At 31.9% G+C, this 20,108-nt stretch overlaps 1 long non-coding RNA gene across 1 annotated transcript in view; it reads right to left on the minus strand.

The window, feature by feature from the left end:
- Positions 1-4,991: 4,991 nt before the first annotated feature.
- The window catches only part of LOC127705469 (uncharacterized), a 51,913-nt gene continuing 36,796 nt past the window's right edge, over positions 4,992-20,108 (minus strand). The window contains exon 3 of the long non-coding RNA XR_007983895.1: positions 4,992-5,420. This is a non-coding gene — a long non-coding RNA (uncharacterized LOC127705469). The remainder of the gene's footprint in view (positions 5,421-20,108) is intronic.

Below are 20,108 nucleotides of genomic sequence, written 5' to 3' on the forward strand. Positions count from 1 at the left end.
GGAATTTGGTATTTATGGCAGAGTTTTGATAGTCTTTTTGAAAACTCTTCTCAACTCATCTTGAGTTAGATGCAGAGCTTTCACTAAATAATGTAAAATACTTAATCTTTTTTTGGAATGTACGTTTACCTCTGGATGTCTTTTGAGTTTTATCTTGTCTCAAAAAATTCGTCCAGTGCGGGCGTCAACCGTTTTTTTTTTAAATTGTGATAGGTCAGATTGAAGGGAACCACTTATGATAAGTCCGTGATATGTCTATGAAGTTGTATTAGCATTGGCACATGTCATTTCAATTGAGTATTTTGGTCTTGCAAAGTATCCTATGTTTTCTTTCGTTTTATATATTTTCCTTTTATAATCCCTAATTATTGACTGTGTTCCAATAAGACTGTACAATCATGTCATATTGTTAGTCTCCGTTTGAATTTGATATAAAACAAAACAGAAAGGAAATTACAATAATTTGGTCTGTACACACACTAACATGCAAATGTATTGAAAACTTGTCAACTTATATCATAACTGGTTGCTGAAAACAATGAGGATTCAATTCGTTAGGCTACTTATTTTGATTATAGAATCAAATTACACAGAATAGCTTTTAAAAACCATCATGTTATCTTGAGATCAATAACACTAAAATTGTAACGTTGTATCACTATTCTTATTCATTCAAACTAAAAGTGTAAAACATAATTTTGTCAATTCTTGAAATTTTAAATTAGGAGATTTGTAAAGATGAAATGCATACTGAGTTCTTTATACATGTTATACGCTTTTTAAAAATACAGCAACACAATGTATAAGTCTTGATGTGAACATATGATCCAAGTAGGTTGTACGGTGTGGAGATATTCTTTGCTAATGTGAAGTATAATAAAATACATTCTCAAAAATTGCTAGCTGCTCGAAGAAGATGAACGGGCGGAAAAACAAGAACAGGTGTGCGAATTAATCGTTCAATATTTTAAAATGCGTATAATTGGTATAGAAGACAGCTAATAGCTCGATTGAATCCGATCTCTTAATTGGTCCTTGTGGCTGTACGACATGTTGAGTTTGTATGCTGGAACCCAGAATATCGTTGTAAGCGTCCTCGTGCCAGCGATTCCGAGAATGCAATACCATATTTCTAACGTGCATTGTTATCTTTGGTTGGCAATGACACAGAAAGTCCCGTCAACAGCTGACCGTCAACATTATGATCGCTCTAGAATAGCCATAGTAGCACAGCACATGTACATCAAAGTCATCCAACTGACAAACAGGACTGCGATTGTTCCCGTATATTCCCGGTCTTTGAAGTCTATTGGCACAGACTGTCAGTAACCGCCTACGTGAAGACGACTTTGTTCATGTTGTTGTACACGTAAGATGTTTAGCTAGCTATAAAACTAGGTTAAATCCATATCTACATAAAATAATGATGTACCCAGCCAATTGTTTTACATTCGTTAGACGTGTTTGAGCATTTGATTTCCCGATTATATAAAGGAATTTCGGTTTAGAATTTCCCTTGGAGTTTTAGGTATTTTTGTTATTTTACTTTTTTAAAGTGATGTGACCTTTTTTGCTGTGTTCATCTGTTTAGACTCAAAGTATAGTCACATAGCTCTTACGACTTCCACAGCCAAATACTCACTTAATATAATTCATCTTTGTTTATCTAATCGATCAATGTCATAAGTTAATTTTCCTTGCCAGGTGGTTTTGATGACTGCTTGGAAAAAGAGAATCGGGCCACATCACATGAGACAAATGAATGTATGTTTGTTGTATTTACATAATGTAAATGTAATTTTCCTGATAAAAATAAATTAAATTTCTATAATGAAATACTTATTCGCATTTAGCAGCAAATTAGGGTTAATTTTGTAAAAATCAGATAAGAAACATCGTTGATAAATTATTGGCCTGCAAGTAGACATTTCGACCCCAAAGTATTTGTTTTCATACGACCTTCAATTAACTGTCTTAGCTGGAAATGGTTAACGTATTTATTCAGTTATTAAAAGGTAAAGAATGTCAAAATTTAAAGAGTAACTAAGATGGATCTTATGGTTCACTCATTCGATTCACACAAAAAAATAATCTTACACAGGTAAAAACGATGATTAACATACTTTTTAACCTACAATATGAAATCTAACAGACCTATACAAATTCAATTGCACGTGGAAGCTACTTGTTTATATTCATGTTTATATCGGGTTATATGTCCGTCGGTAGTTTTCGGATGTAGTCTCGAAGGCTCGAATGTTAATTAGATGAAGTCTAGACAAAAATACATACACAATGTTGATGCTTATTATAGAGTCTATGCATTTTTAAGTGTTTATTCCAGACTGTTTGTAAATTAGATATACGTTTCAATAAGTGAGTAAGTAATTAGTTTATTATAGTGACTTGTGAACATGTATCAATAAATATAACAAACTTACAGAGTTTTTATAGTCAATGTTACACCCTACACATTGGACCTATAAGTCACCTATTTGACTTAATAACTTTATACAAAATTTTTATTAATAAAAAAAGAAATTGGAGCAAAATCGGAGAAGATGAATTTGACAGCTAATGCGCAATTAACTGTTGAAAAAAAGTAAATTTACGGAAAATAAGGATATCAATGATAATTCTTCTAGCACAGGATTGCATAAGTGCTGACTTTTATGTTTCGGTTATCGACAAATTTTCTAAAGAATAATGAATGAGGTTGTAAAAAATGATATGTGCTTCTTTTTAAATATTTGCTTGTTTTTATTGTGATTAAGATTATAACATAATGTTGACTTCTGTACCTCTAATTTGGACCTTTTTACTCATTATGTCTGTTTGTTTTGGTCACGCATCGTTGTCAATATAATGGAATTTGATGCGACTGTCGTACAAGTGAGAGGTTTAGCGCTATAAATAGTTATCAAAGGTACAAGGCTTATAATTTAATACGCCAGACGCGCGTTTCGTCTACATAAGACTCATCAGTGACGCTCAGATCAAAATAGTTAGAAAGCTAAACAAGTGCAAAGTTGAAGAGCATTCATGACCCAAAATTCCCAAAAGTTGTGCCAAATACGGCTTAGGTTATCTATGCCTAGGATGAAAAAATCCTTAGTATTTCGAATAATTCATACTTTTGCAAACAGTTAAATTATAAAAATGACCATATGAAACTAGGTTAAATCCACCATTTTCTACATTAGAAAATGCTTGTACCAAGTCAGGAATATGACAGTTGTATTCGTTTGATGTGTTTGAGCTTTTGATTTAATTAAGGACTTCCGTTTTGAAGAGATAAAGGATACAACAGATACAGTTACGTCTGCCTCATATCTTGACTTACATCTGGGAATTGACAATGAGGGTCAGTTGATTACAAAACTTTACGACAAAAGAGATGAATTCAGCTTCCCAATTGTGACCTTTCCATTTTTAACCAAGAGTTCCAAATGGTGAAGTTGAAATCTTCACTTTGTAAATTTTACGGACGCCATAACGAGTTGGTTGACCGTTATGGAAAATCCGTTTCACAGATGATATCGGATATGTTCCTTATGTCGTAACTACAATCTCTTTCCCTTCTCACTAATGTGACCTACCGAATTAGACTATTTACCGGCGGCTTTGTATTAACATGAGCAACACGTCAGGTGCCACATGTGGAGCAGGATCTGCTTACCCTTCTGGAGCACCTGAGATCGTCTCCCAGTTTTTGGTGGGTTCGTGTTGCTGTTGTATCCCTATTTGTGACATTTTTATCTATTGTGTTTGTTTTGTTCACACATCGTTGTAAATATGTCATACAAATGAGAGGTTTAGCGCTTCAAAACCAGGATCAATCCACCATTTTCTACATAAGAAAATGCCTGTAGAAATTCAGGAATGACAGTTTTTATCCATTCGTTTGATGTGTTTGAGCTTTTGAATTTGCCATTTGATTAGGGACTTTCCGTTTTGAATTTTCCTCGAAGTTCAGTATTTTTTTTATTTTACTTTTTGCTAAGTGTTCATTTTAGCTAAAATGAATCTTTATATTGCTCTTTGCAAAGCAAAAAGCAACTCGACACTGATTCATTGATTGCTGTTTGCTTAACTTCCAGTGTAAAATATTACATACAATTTCAGTACGAGAACAAATGACACAATTACTACTTTAGGTAAGTTCTGTAAAGAAATTCGCCAGGGAAAAACTAAATAAGGAGTGTCATCTTACTTTATGGAAAATACACAAAGTACTGGTACCTGATCCCAGCCTCTTAAACATACGAAGAAGAGGCGCGAAAGATACTAGAAGGACATTCATACTCATCAATCGAAATTAAACTGACAACGCTATGACTAAAAAGGAAAAAAGACAGACAGACAAACAATAGTACACAAAACACAAATTAGAAAACTAAAGACTGAGAAACACGAACCCCACCAAAAGTTGGGGGAGGGGGTTGTATATAGGTGTATAACATCATTGATTTCCCCCTATTAGTTTTTGCTAAAATTGCACTTTAAAAAATAAAATCAGAATTTATCTTTGTTTCAAATAATGAAATACTCGGCATGAGTAAAGTTTTATCCTGTGCAGTACTTCAGACATAATTTTACATAACATTTTATTGCATATAAGAAAATAACCATCACTGGAATTTTACCAAATTTTCACTCCTTTTTACTGTGTTCAAGCTTTAATTTATTAACAATGTAACCTCAAGTCGCAAAATATTCTATAGAAACACTTAAAAAAATAATGGTGGAAACATCCAAGGTATATGTTCATGACTCCAATTTGTTTTTACTGTAATGAATGTAGGATTAATTTCAAGGGAATATTTTTCAACCCTTTTTCGTATGCAACCGGATGTGAAGTATTATGATTTGGTGGTACATGTGTATTACACCTATAATTAATAAAACTGGTAAGTAATTATTAGCAATCTAAATTCTGAAATATACATACTTTATTATTATGTACCTTTTCTTCATCATGTTAATAGTAATATGTTCAGTAACTTTATTTTAGAGAAATAGAAAAAGAGAAGACAATGATAAACAATCAGTAAATAACTAAAAGAAAAGCAAAACTAATGTCTTTGTACTGTCTTTGTAACCAATGTGTGTTCTCTGCATTTGTTTTGGCTTTCTGGATTTTGTGGTATCTTAAGTTAACAACCCGTTTTCATAATTTAAAACTTCTTTTACAATCCTCTTAGCATTAGACTGCCATTTTTAATTCGAAATTTAACAGTGGTTTGCTGCAATGTATACCACCTTTTCTTATTGTTACCAATCCGAATCGTACGTGTCTTGATAATAACCGTTTTGACCATCATAATAATAGTCATCAGAATACTATTGCATTTGCATTGGAAAATAGACCGCCGTATAATTCAAGTGCTTGTAAAGAATGGATAGTGTTCGGTTTATTTCTGAAAAAGAAAAATACATTATCACATCACATATGAATTTGGATAATACTGCCTAGTATATAATATATAATACTATTATCATTCTGTATATACAAAAGAAGATGTGGTATGATTGCCAATGAGACAACTCTCCACAAAAGACCAAATGACACAGACATTTACAACTATAGGTCACCGTACAGCCTTCAACAATGAGCAAAGCCCATACCGCATCGTCAGCTATAAAAGGCCCCGAAATGACAATGTAAAACAATTTAAACGAGAAAACTAACGGCCTTATTTATGTACAAAAAATGAACGAAAAACAAATATGTAACACATAAACAAACGACAACCACTGAATGACAGGCTCCTGACTTGGGACAGGCATACACACACAGAATGTGGCGGGGTTAAACATGTTAACGGGATCCCAACCCTCCCCTAACCTGGGACAGTGGTGTAACAGTACAACATACAACATGTGTATGTTAACGGGTACCATATGTTAGTACATGCATGGTTAAACATTTAATTACAATGCAAACTGTTCACCTTTCTGTTTTAATCAGAAAACTGGCAATGTTTCTTTACAATAGTTGAAAGTTTATAAATAAAATGTGCAATGTCCGTCGAGCTGAAACTAAGATCAATATTAAATAAAAGGAACGTTACATTTCATACAATTTTGTTCTTTTTAGTCTGGTTTGGTAACTACAAATATTCGTTGACTTGATATCATATTGAATAATGTATATTTATATGATTTGGTTTGTACATATGTAACTGTAATATATGATACCATTATTTTAGAGTTCTGTACTGATTATAATTGCATGTTATGTCATATGCACTTTGTAAGCCAACTAAAAAATTTTTTGCTGCTCGAGACTACAAAGGGGAGGGTCGATAAACAACGCCAAAAAGTCATTTATTATGAATCTAATTTCTTCTTGGAAATTTGGTTGTGCCGGTATAGAAAAGAGAATATGTAAAAGAAAATGTATTTTAAACGGGATAGCACATCCTTATTTTAACGGGTTAACCTACCGATCCTTTTGAATAAACTTATTCTTAAAGGTTTCTTATACATGTACAAAACTGTTATTCGATCTTTAGATTTTTTTTGGGGGTAATAATATCGATTTTGTTAACAGTAAATAAAAATCAAACTATATATGTGTTTTATACATATTGTACAATCTGCTGATACCTGTATTTTGGCATTACAATAAGGTTATGTTTTCCTTTGACTCTTTATGACGTCTTTACACTTAATCCATTGTATGTTGAATGTGTACAGTCCCTGTAACGTAAAAGTTAACACTTTTTTCGTTCGGGAATCGTACGTACAGCGTGCGGGAATCGTTCGTCTAGAGTTCGGTCATCGTTCGTACATCATTCGTATAGCGTACGTACAACGTTCGGTCAGCGTTCGTTCATCGTTCGTGTGTCGTATGGTAAATGTCATCGTTTAGGGTTGAGTATATCGTTTGCATCATGGTATCGTAAAGCGTTTGATTTGTCGTATGGTACATGGTATGGTTTAGCGTTTAGCGTTTGATTTGTCGTATGGTACATGGTATGGTTTAGCGTTTAGCGTTTAGCGTTCGTTTATCGTATATGGTATATGATATCGTTTAACGTTTCATCTATCGTGTGGCATATCGTTTTGTAAAGCGTATGATATATATATTAGGTTTTTATTTCAGAAAATTATTTCAATTATTTTATTTTTTAATTTATTATAAAAAAAAATGCGGGATAAAAAAAACAATTATTAGATTGGATTGATTTATAGTTGGTTGCGTACTTATATATCCCGAACAACCAAATGAATGCACCTCTTTGCCGTGGTTGTTCTTTACTGCCAGCCGGAAGAAGAACTGTGGTGACCATATTTCTATACACCTGTCACCCTTTGGACTATATTAGATTGGAAAGATTGGATTGAAAACATTTCACTTGTTAATTAAATAATTAAAGCAAATAAGTTATCTTAATTATCATAATTTTTGTTTTATACTAATTGCGTAATTTTTTATGTCTTTTTGTAATTTTGAATCATTGTGTTAATAACATTTCAAATTCGATCATTATAAAATTAAAAAAAAAACCTAAACAATACCCATAGTTCAATGGAACGTGAACTATCTATTCTAAATAAAATTTATTCAGTCGCAAAAAATAGTATTGGTTGTAAACGATTTATCTTGATTGAGAAGCGTTTAGCAATGCAATAAACTTACTTTAAATGTACTATAACTTAATGTAGATAATTAGATTTCGAACTGTATACCATTTCTTACCGATAGAAAAAAAACCTGTAACTAATATAATTACACTATGGAATACCCTGCTATATAAAACGAAGGGGAAACATTTCCTTCCATCACATTTTGACATGAGTAACACGAGACCAAATACCGCGAAAAATATTAGTCTCTCTCTTCTCTCTCCTCTTCCTCCTCCTCCAAATATTTCTTTGGTCCAAATATTTCCTTGACACAATATTATATATAATGTTCTATAAATGAGGCTTTATATGAGATACACGTTTTATATCTAAATGTATTAAAAAAAGACAAGACATCCATGGTAGTATATGTTCCCCTCAATATCAGAGTTTGATATAAACCGAAGATGGTCAGGGATTTATAAAAATTCGTGAAAACTTATATGGAACCAGCGTCGCTTGCAATTGCTGCTGTCGGTGTTAAAACTGTTATTTTGACTGTAAAAAGTGCTTAAGTTCATGTATGAGTAAAATACAGAAGAAGAAAAAATAACTCTTCCTTTTTTTTTTAGATTTCTTTATTTCAGAGGTAAGCTTCACAAACTTTCATGCATATCATCAAGATCGAATCACCTTTAATAACCAATCAAATGTATTTTAAAAGTTTTTGATTTGTTCTTTGTACGAACTCATGAAATATTTGTCACTGGACATTATGCATGCAATCAATGATCAAATACAAATCTACAGTATTTATAAGCATACTGCAATTGTATATATGAAAGAAACTATCAAAGAATATTTTACACATATTTGAAGGATCAAAAGAATCAGTTCTACAAATGGTTGTTATTAATAGACTAATTCAATTTTACAAATAATACATGCCTCTGTAAAATTTCATATCGACGCACCAGACTATTTTCTTTTATCGTGCATAGCTCATTTTCCGATACACTTCAGGTTTTTGACGATCTTCTTACTTGTTCGTTACTTTCTAAAATTAAAATCCTACACAAATTGCCAAAACTTTTAATTCCATGCTAGACAGCGTAAAAGATAAATACACGTTTGTTAGTGTACAAACGGTGTTTTAAAGGCCGATATCCATTTGCACAGAAAAAGAATTAATTTTCGCCACAACTTAATTACGCCAATTCTTCTTTTGCGTCACTATATTTTGAAAACTGCAGCATTCATTTGCGTCAATAAAACAAGTATACAATTGCGCAAATGTTATAGACTTATACATTTTACTTTGATATTTACTGAAAAACTGGATTTCCTCCTCCTTTTTACGAGCTAGTTTCTGAGTGCTTAATTCATCTAAAACTATATGATCTTATTCACCATTCAAAATGATTGTGTACGAGTCATCAGTAAATAGTCTTGAAAAGCATGATTAAACAGCGTGCATTATATTTCCATTTATAATTTCTCCTTTTTTCCCTATAAAAGCCTGGCGGAATTTATAATCTTCACAACCACGACAGCTTTCAGGCTCTATATCAGACTCTTAACTTTAAAAAAAAAAAAATCAGTCATCCTTTCAAGTGAGTATTCTAATGTTACATGTGGTACAGGGACACAGTTATCGTCCTTTGGTTTTCATTGTCTACGAATATAGTCCCTAGTGTGAACAGTGTATCAGAGGCGGATTTAGGGGGAGGGCCCAGGGGGGCCGGCCCTCTGAGAAAAATCTGGTTGATTATATAGGGAATAACTGAAGCATGACCCTCTTAGGCAGTCAGTAGGCCCCCACTTATGAAAATTTCTGGATCCGCCACTGTGTATAACTTGCATTTTTTATTTAATACACTTTCCTAATTTATTTCTTGATATTTAATGCATGAAATATTAAGTAGGGGAATGAAATTACATGTTAAAAAAATTTAGGTGCTGAATCTTTATGTTAAGTAGTGATTTGGTCCAGTTAAAAAAAGGTCAAATTTTATTACGTCTGAAGCTGTCAAACTGAACTTAAGACTCACTTAACACAGAATTGTCAATATTTTGAGTTAGAGCTGGTAGAAGTTTCTATAATGTTGATATTATTTGTCCCACTAGTAGTACACTACACTGTAAAAATCTTTTTGAGATAGAGCAGGTGCGATTTTTTAATTTGAATTTATTGTCTAAAAGAAATGCACTACGAAATAATTGTGTTCTCGGGCCATGTAGGTAAATCGGTTGGAGGTAAATATGACACAATTAAGTTCCATTTATTGGTGCGATTTATACTATAACACTAGCGGATTTAGGGTTTTTTTTTTTTTTTTTTTTTTTTGGGGGGGGGGGGGTTCGCAACACCCCCCCCTCCCCCCCCCCCCCCCCCCCCATCCCGCTTGAAAATCTTAAATTAATTTTTGTATTTGCCATTTCTTGTTTTAATGTTATCTTTACTATAAATTGAACATCCAGGGTGACACGTTGTCGCTACACTCCTTTAAATATACACATGTCATAATTACATTGGCTTGAGGGTAACTTGATAATTAGAGGATCAAAGGATTTAATTCAGACAATCAAAGGCAGCTATCTTTACTTTGTATTTTTATGATTAAAACGACGTTTTTTGTTAGCTTATATTGAAGAAAAAAACTTTTTCACCCTATCATATACATAAGATTTTTTTTACTGAATCTAAGGATATTGCAAACTTTATTTCCACATCTGTACCTAGTGCTCAAATGTATAGCATTCTAAATGAAAACTGGAAATCCACCTAGTTATTTTCCTTTTCATAAACGTGAAATGTACGGATTAAAAAGATGCTTCTAATATGCGTGGCTGCACTATTTCCCATGCATTGTCTATTCAACTTCACAGGACGGAATTTATTGCAAATTTTGCGTTTTGTACGCTACTGACGACAATCCCGGACAGTTTGTTAAAAAAACACGTTCAGAATTGGGAAAAGCAAATGGTGAATGTTAATCTCACAAACAAACAAAAAAATACCACTAAACAGCCTTATTAAGATCACAAAACTTTATCAACACACATGATAAGACGCGGCTAGTGGAATAGATGCAAGGGGTGATACAGCAATTGCAAAACGGGTAGATACGATCTGTAATTAAATAATTAAACTAATCTAAAGAGTTTATTTAGAGTAACCATATGCCGGATGAACAAAAAGGTTGCCAATTATTGAAAAACATATTGTTTGGTATAACAAGAAAACTTCTCTAGTGTTCAAAAACATTTCTCACAACCCCCCGCTTCAAGCTCTGGATTTTCAATATGGTAGTTGGAACAAATAACACCTAACCGTTCTGACAAAGCGGTAATTTCTTCGCCCGGGGATATGAATTTGACATTAATCTTCCTTCAGTAACTTTACAATACCCAGCCGTGTCATTTCTGTATATTGTACATGTAGATAGTACGTGTGATACATGTATATGTTACTGGGAATTTGTGAAATCAGGGATTTTGTAAAATCACTGAAAGTTCAGGGAATTTGTAAAATCACTGAACTGATTAGTAATTTTATAAAATCCCTGATTTTAACTAGTGATTTTACAAAATCCCTGAAATAATTAAGATTTTTTTTACAGATTCACTGAATTAAATTCAGGGAATTGGTAAAATAAATTCATTCATTTTTATTAAGAATTTCTGTGAAAAAAGCCTACAATAGTAACGTACACTCAATAAGTTTGAGGTTAACCTAGCCTTTATTTTAATACTAAGTGAGCAGTTTGCATGCACTATACAACTGACATACTGTAGAAAAAGGCTCAGGTACAGATGTCTTTAAATCAAGAGCAAAAATACAAACAAAAATTACTTCAAATAATTGAGGTAAAATTAAAGTGCAACATATGGAACCGGGGAAAATATGATGAAATTTTGGAACATGTTGTCAATGAGCCACAGAAAGAAGACAAAACAAGCTCTTATCACTACCTTGTTTGAAAGAAAGTAACTGTTTATTATATTTTTTCTGTAATTACTGTAAAAAATAAAACCAATTACATCAAATTTTAAAAAATCAAATATAAAAACGGATCATTAGGTTGATTGCTGTCATAAAAGAAGAAAAACACATATGTTAGGTATAAGAAATTGAGTGGGTTAGGGTATGTGATCCAGTGGCAAATATTACATGCATTTTCAGAGCAAGAGCATCTTATTGCTGCATGAAAATTGATATATAAAAAGCAAATAAGTGTTGTATCATTAATTTGCTGCCTACAAAATAACATTTATATTCACAAAATAATAATAAAAAAAGACAACAGAAAATATAGGTAAGAATACTTTGTTTTGTACTTGCATGTTTATGAATAGGTTCTAACCAAGCAAAAATAAAAAAGTTTTACTTTGGTTGATTTGATACAGACATTCATCGAAAAGCAGGGCAATTATGTAACAATAGATGTCACCCAAACTTGCCATGCAAAAATAAGTAAATTTACAGTGGTCTAAAAATCCGTTTATATGCCTTTTAGTCATAATCATTATACACTAGTTCTAGCTCATAGTGTTTATTAAACAAAATCATTAGTGATGATAACTCTATTTTTATATTAAGAAAAACACATTTCTAATAGCAAGTTATACTTAATTGTAATCAGGGATTTTACAAAATCCCTAGCTCTATTTTCAGTGATTTTGTAAAATCCCAGACAATTTCAGGGATTTTACAAAACCACTGAAACTGTTAGCGATTTTACAAAATCACTGATTAGTCCATTGATTTTACAAAATCCCTGATTTTACAAATTCCCTGTAACATATATACACCAGACTTACCAATTCAAGTGAATTTTATCTTTAAGAGGACTCCATATCGGGTAACATTAAATATACATAAAAATAAAATTACAAATAAAATAAAATGATAATGATAAGTTCAAACGTTGATTTATTAAATGCACATAGTACGTATTTGTAAACTTATATTATTACTTTATTTAAAATTTTATTTTTCTCGTTGGGTTGTTGTCCATTTACGTTTACCCAATATTCTTTTTTTCGGTATTTGTATTTTTGTAAAAAGCCGCTCAACAATCAATTTCACTAGAAATTTAACATGAAAAATACTCATAAGTCATGAACATTAAAGTATAACTTGCTATCAATTTTTGTCGAAAAATTGTTTTTGTGCACTATGACTCGTATATGCACACATGACGAATGTAAATATTCGTTGAACGCTTTTTTTTTCCAGTTGTTATTTTGGAAAATTTTGATATTTAACTTCGAGAGGTATCTAATTTTTTTTTTTTAAATATTGAGGGCACGTGCCACTGATTACTCAACTATTAATCCGTGAATTATCCAATCAACAAAATTGATTGGATTATCCTTATTGCTTATGAATATTATATCATTTTTATTAAAACAGTGTTTTGAGTAAATTAAATTACACACATTATACGTTATTTTTCAGTTGTTGCGGAATTGTTTCATGTTTACTTTATGCGTTGTTTATTTGTACGATTATGAAGAAAAAAATGCATTTTTCAGTTTCTCGTATAATCTTTGTCTGTTACATGTATATATTTCTTGCATGTAGATACATAGTTCTCGTATCACACTGCACGAACGGAATGTGATAAGATATTAATTCACGAAAAACTTAATTTTACTTATTAGAAAAATACCCAAATATGATAAATGACAGAAACTGAGAGGAAAACGGAGATTATCTAAATTCCCTCAGGCTATAATACTGGGCCCGTATGCATCATAAAATTGAGAATGGAAATGGGGAATGTGTCAAAGAGACAACAACCCGACCAAAGAGCTTCTTCAGTTAAAATTCGTTCATGTCCTACGATAAATGACGATACAAAACAAAATCTTGCTTCTTGAAAATTAAGGAGAAATGTTGATGAGAAATTCAAATCTTATTTCCCTTTTCAAACTCTGGTCGTTCGAGGAATTCATATTGGACAAGAACGAGTTAATTGTAAATAGGGGAATAAATCTTACTTCATACAATTTGAAATTAAATCGTACTTTTTTTCACAAAAAGGCTATCGTAATAGAGATAATTAAAAAAAAAGATATTTCAGAATTTCACTCGTTCAAGAAATGTATTACTAGACAAGAAGTCTTCAACTTATCAGTTTATTGTGTCCCTGTTTAGCACATACCTAAATATCATTTGATCCCAAAATTGTCAACAACATTTGATTTGTCGTAGTAAATTCTATTGAGCACAAAACAAATCCAAACCAGATTTGAATTATATGGCTATTCATTTTTTGTCTTAAAGAAATATAAAGAAAAATAATAATTCACTTGTTTGACTTTGAAACACGGAGTTAATGCAATGTACTTTAAATTACATTTTGCACAAAATATCAATTTCATCCTAAAATGAAAAACTCTTTCTTCATAGAAATGTATGAAATAGTTTACACCGGACATTAAACAACCGACAATCAACCAACTAAAATATATCCAAGGGATTATCATTATGCATGTATATGTATATAAATGCCGGATACCATAAAAATATATTGAACAATCAACAAAATATAAGTGCTGTCAAAAGAAAAATAATTGATTATCATTAGGATATCAAAATAATTCGCGTACAAAGTTTATAAATCGATCTATTTAACACACTATATAGATGTATTTAGAAGTCACAGTAAGCATTAAACTAATGCATGGCGAAAAATAAATATACGAAAACAATAGGTACAATGTGCAAATTATATTTAAAATCAAAGTTCTGAAGTACTGAACATCGGATGACCACAGGTTCTTGTGGATGGTCAAAAGCACATGTCACAGAAACAGATCACATCTCTATACCTGAAACTGAGGTTAATTTACAGAGATTTTTTTTTGTTATACAAGTTCGTGCTTGGATGATGAATAAATGACAGGAAATTCAACCTCACCGTAATAACTATTATATTGTAGTGATACAAATCAGTATACCTTAGACTATTATACTAATATAATAATAGTTCCAGAGAATACACTGGTTTGTTGTTATATATTATATTAATATTACGGTTGCATGTATATATAATTTTCATCTATTTGTATATCATACTATTCTACTATTATTATAGTTAAATGCAAGTGCATGGTGGACACTCTTCTGTAAAAAAAAATCAAAGTCTTAAAGGCTGTAAAAGCAATTGCTGCCATGTTAATGTTTTGTGGACTTTTATTTTTCATCCATATATATAAGAATTAAACCTGACAGGACAGGAGTGTTGACTAGTGAGAAGCAAGACGGTTTTAACTTTATATCAATATAAGACTTTAACAGGAAATCATTTTAAATATGTTTTATATTTTACAAGGAGACAACAAGTTTACCAGGCTAAAGTTGGGGTTAATTATACATGTGCTGAAACATATAACTGAAAAAAAAATCATTATGGATTATCCCCTGGTAGTGTTTGTAACTGGGCAATAATTTCCTTTATTGATTTAATTTTAACCATTTTCATAATTAATTTAAATTAACCATTCAGTTAAAACATTTCAACTTTCTAGACGCTAATGTTGAAAAACGGGACAGAAATAAAATATCTTACAAGACATAAACATGTAAAAAATAAATATATATTTCAGCTTACTAAAAATATTTTCATAATGTTACTTTGACATCATTTCTTAAAACTAAGTCCCAAACATAATTGCTCAGTTGACATGTGTCATCCTCATGCGATACGAGATAACTATAATTCTGATGCAATCCCGAAAAGGGGGGTCATCATAAACAAACATGACATTAAATTGTCATTATACGAACTAGAACAAACAGCTCTATGTTGCTTTGATATTTATCAATTTTCAGGAAACATGTGAAATAAATTTCAGGTCCATTTCATTATAGTGCCTAACAAGATTGTGTGAGGTAGACGAAATTGACCTTAAAACGATCGTATTGTCTTTTGATGTCCAAAAATAGGCAGATCGGACATATACGGACTTTATCTAATGACTACATAAATTTGGGATTTATTATTATTATAATATTCTAATGAAACTGAAAATTGTATTTTTTTTAGGATAAACAACAATTTTACCTGGCGTAGCCGTTCATAAATGTTTTTCTGCAATTATCTTCGAAAAATGGCGTATTTAATGGAATAGAACGTTAATACAGTAAACTTTCTCTTTTTTCTCCGCAATAGGCTATCAAAATTAATTTATCTAATGTGCATGTGGAAAATTATGTGAAAAGATAAAAAGTGGCAATTGTTACCTTTCATACCTTAAGTTTCGTTCATCTGATTCTGACCAATGCTTATATACTAAATATCTATTTATATGCCGCTATTATTGTTGTTGTTACCAATTATGTAAATCAATTGTATCTGATTTTATGCCCTTTATGGGCCCTGTAATTTGGGAAATAAAAAAAAAATCTATTCATTGATAAAACGTAATATGGACTGGTCCAGTGTCCAGTTTGCAGGTCATTTAATTTTCTGTACACATTCATGCACGCTCTGATTTAATCAATATACTCGTACGAAAAAGCATGAACAGTTTGAAGGTAATCTAATAATAACTTAATCCAATCAAATTGCATAAGATTCAATAACAATGTCAAGTCCACATCATAATGAGTAATAGAGGTAAACTGGGTAGGGAGAAAATGACAGATATTTCAAGTTAATATTTATGCAATAACGAATTAAAATTTGTCAACCAAAAGTTTTGCTACAATTTCAAAAACATGTCGTTCTGTATGGGTATAGTTTTCGGATCTTTCATTAGCGTATTTAAGGCTATAAAAAGTTTGGGCTTCAAAAGTTCACACAATTATTGACTTTATACAGAAAATTCGTCCTTGTAAAACATTTAATAGTTCACAAATGATACGCGATTTTAAAGTAAAATTATTTCTTAAAACACTGCAAAAAATTTCATTCATATTGATAAAGTGGTATCGTCATAAAGTGCGTTGAAATGAACAGTGGTATAGCAAACATCGAATTCCCTCACAAAATGTTATCACACACTACAGTAAGGGGAGTCAGTTAAGTTTGTCTATTTTTAGATACTATACAGGTAATCTTTTGACACTACGTATACAACCTGTGTGACCTGTGTAGTGATTTTGATTTTACGATAAATTCATGAATGAACGATAATTTTATGAATGAACATGAGCACCTGACCTCTTTCTTAAACACCTATTAAACATATAAAACCGTATTTAATAAGGAGATAATTCAGTCAAATTTTCAGTACTAAATCAACAACTGAAATGATTCCATTTTTTGATGAAACATCGTACGAACGGAGAACGGAATCGCAGGTATAAAAATGCACTTTTTTCCCTTGTAATGACCGCGGATCTATAATTTTTATAGATCGGTTGAAATCCCAAAACTAATTTGCATAATGGAAATTTAGGCGATAGCAATACATCGGAGTGACCTCAAGGTCATCCTCTGTAAAAATAACTTTAATTTATTAAACTTATGACTTTAATTTAAGTATTTTTGATGGGATGTTGAAGTTTCCAGAACATAGAAAATACACAAGAAAACCTCTTATTATACTATCAAAATGTGCTTGTGGTACATTTAACTTTATATAATTGTTTAAGAATTTAGTTTATTCTTACTCATTCGGACATCTGTGTCCCTGGGTCTGAACAAGAAATTGCGAGGACGTTATGCTGATCAGTTTACCTATAAATTGATTTTTCAACAGAATTTTATGTTTATAAAATTTTTAAATTTTAGTTTTTTCTTTGTGAAAACAGAATAGCCCTAAAGCTAAATGTCATCGTCAGATGTATAATGGAAGGCGCTAAACATTTTAGAATATATACCACCTGCTGGTTATCTTTTTACCTGGACACAGATCTTATTACGTAACAAGTACGAATGTAAAACTATCGATATGGTTTAGTCAGTAGAATATACACGGTATCACTGGACTGGGGTTTTTAAGATATTTTGATCTGACAATGTATGTAAATTTATTTATGCTTTATGTAAAAAAAATCTTTTAAAATGTGTTGACTTGGCGCATATATATATATATATATATATTCAAAATCGGAGAACTGATTTCCAATTATAGACCAATCACATTATTATCAGCAGTAGGCAAAGTATTTAAAAAAAAATGTACTTAAAAACGTATTTAATCACTTAATTAGTTATAATATTTCAAATAGACAAGAAAGCGTTTTTTTTTTAAAGTTTATATTTGCCTTTTGAGAATACCAATGCAGGAGTGCACAAGGCTCTGTATTAGGTCCCCTACTGTGATAATTCCTTATTCATGTAAATGACATAGCTAGTAATTTGATAAGTCTAACTCGATTGTGTGCTGATGAAACATCCCTTTCTTATTCAAGTAATAGTCCTTACACGATAGAAGATGTCTTAAATAGCGACTTAGAACAAATCTCAGCATGGTCTAAAGATTGGCTTATTGATTTTAATCCTAACAAGACAAATGCTATGCTATTCTCCTGTAGTTCTTGCTCAGATGATATTAAAATAGAACTTCAAATTAGTTATTAATTTATCCTGACTTGTTTTAAATAAATTATCATCCTGCCTTTTCTTTTTGGCAAGTTGCCCATCCTGCCTTTTTTTCTTCAAAACTCCTGTCATGCCTTTTTCAAATTTCACTATGTTTATCGTTTATAAGATGTTGTACGTTCAATGCTATTTATAAACGCAGAGTAAAATTGTAGATGTTTGGTATACAAATTTTATATTATTCATCTTAAAAAAAATCAGAAGATAATGGGAAATATCAAAGAATCATGATGTAAGTTTAAAGAAAAGAAGAAAACCCAACACATTTTTTTATTAAAATTGAAAATCCAACTGATTAAAAGTCGTATTGACCCCTACAATTCTATACACATAAAACGAGTACTTATAGTATCTCAAAATGTACAAAAAGAGCCAGTTTTATAAACGCGCACTGGACATAATTGTTATATTTCTATTTAGACTTTCCACATTTCATCAACCGTTTGTGAGCAATTTTTGAAAATTACGAATCCGTGGCTTGATTGCACATTTAACGCAAAATATATTGACTTTTTTTTTGTTTTGTTAAGAAAATAAAATACGCAGTTACTTGTGTGTAAAATAATTTAAATGGAAGCTTTCTGAAGGTATTTGATAGGACGTACGCCAATTCATGAGGGCGTGACAAATTGTCACGAATGTCCAGTCAGCTTTTATGTTGTACAAAGTTTGACGTGCGTTGATGTTTGAACAGTGTAAATGACATTGTTTATTGTAAATTTTACGGACGCCATTACGAGTTGGTTGACCGTTATGGAATAATCGTTTCACAGATGATATCGGATATGTTCCTTATGCCGTAACTACAATCCACTTCCCTTTTCACTACGAATGTGACCTACCAAATTAGACTATTTACCGGGTTTGTAATAACATGTGCAACACGACGAGTGCCACATGTGGAGCAGGTCCTGCTTACCCTTCCAGGGCACCTGAGATCACACCCAGTTTTTGGTGGGGTTCGTGTTGCTTAGTCTTTAGCTTTCTATGTTGTGCCTTTTGTATTATTAATTGTCTGTTTGTCTTTTTATTTATTAGCCCTGGCGTAGTCATTTTATTTTCGACTTACTAGGGAGTTTGACTGCCCCTCTGTCATAGTATTATGACATTGTCTTTTAACATGAAATAAAATTGAAAATGGAAATGGGGAATGTGTCAAAGAGACAACAACCCGGCCATAGAGCAAGCAACAGCCGAAGGCCACCAATGGGTCTCCAATGCAGCGAGCAACTCCCGCACCCGGAGGCGTCCTTCAGCTGGCCCCTAAACAAATAAGTATACTAGTTCAGTGATAGTGGACGTCATACTAAACTCCGAATTATACACAAGAAACTAAAATAAAAAATCATACAAGACTAACAAAGGCCATGCAGAGGCTCCTGACTTGGGACAGGCGCAAAATTGCGACGGGGTTAAACATGTTTTTTTGAGATCTCAGACCTCCCCCTATACCTCTAGCCAATGTAGAAAAAACAAACGCACAACAGTACGCACAGTAAAACTCAGTTTAAGAGAAGTCCGAGTCAGATGTCAGAATATAAAACAAAAGGAAATAAACAAAATGACGATAATACATAAATAACAACAGACTACTAGCAGTTACTGACTGCCAGCTCCAGACCTCAATTAAACTGATTGAAAGATTATGTCTTCATCATATGAATATCAGGCACAATCCCTCCTGTTAGGGGTTTAGTATTATACCATCATAAAATATATGAAAAGAACATAACCCGTGTCATGCCAACAACTGGTTTTAGAATAAATGTGTTTAATTCCGATGCAAAGACCCTATAAGTGAATCAATACTAAAGCTAAAATATGCAATCTTTAATGACCTGACAACAGTATCGTACCTATATCCCTTCTTAATAAGGCTATTTACTGTATACTGTTGTGACTGTTATCCTGATTCAAAACTTAATTGATTTTGAAAAAGTACTTTGCAACCGCTGAGAAGACGTTGGG

The sequence above is a fragment of the Mytilus californianus genome, unplaced genomic scaffold (assembly GCF_021869535.1).
Source record: "Mytilus californianus isolate M0D057914Y unplaced genomic scaffold, xbMytCali1.0.p SCAF_6, whole genome shotgun sequence".
Classification (NCBI taxonomy): domain Eukaryota; kingdom Metazoa; phylum Mollusca; class Bivalvia; order Mytilida; family Mytilidae; genus Mytilus; species Mytilus californianus.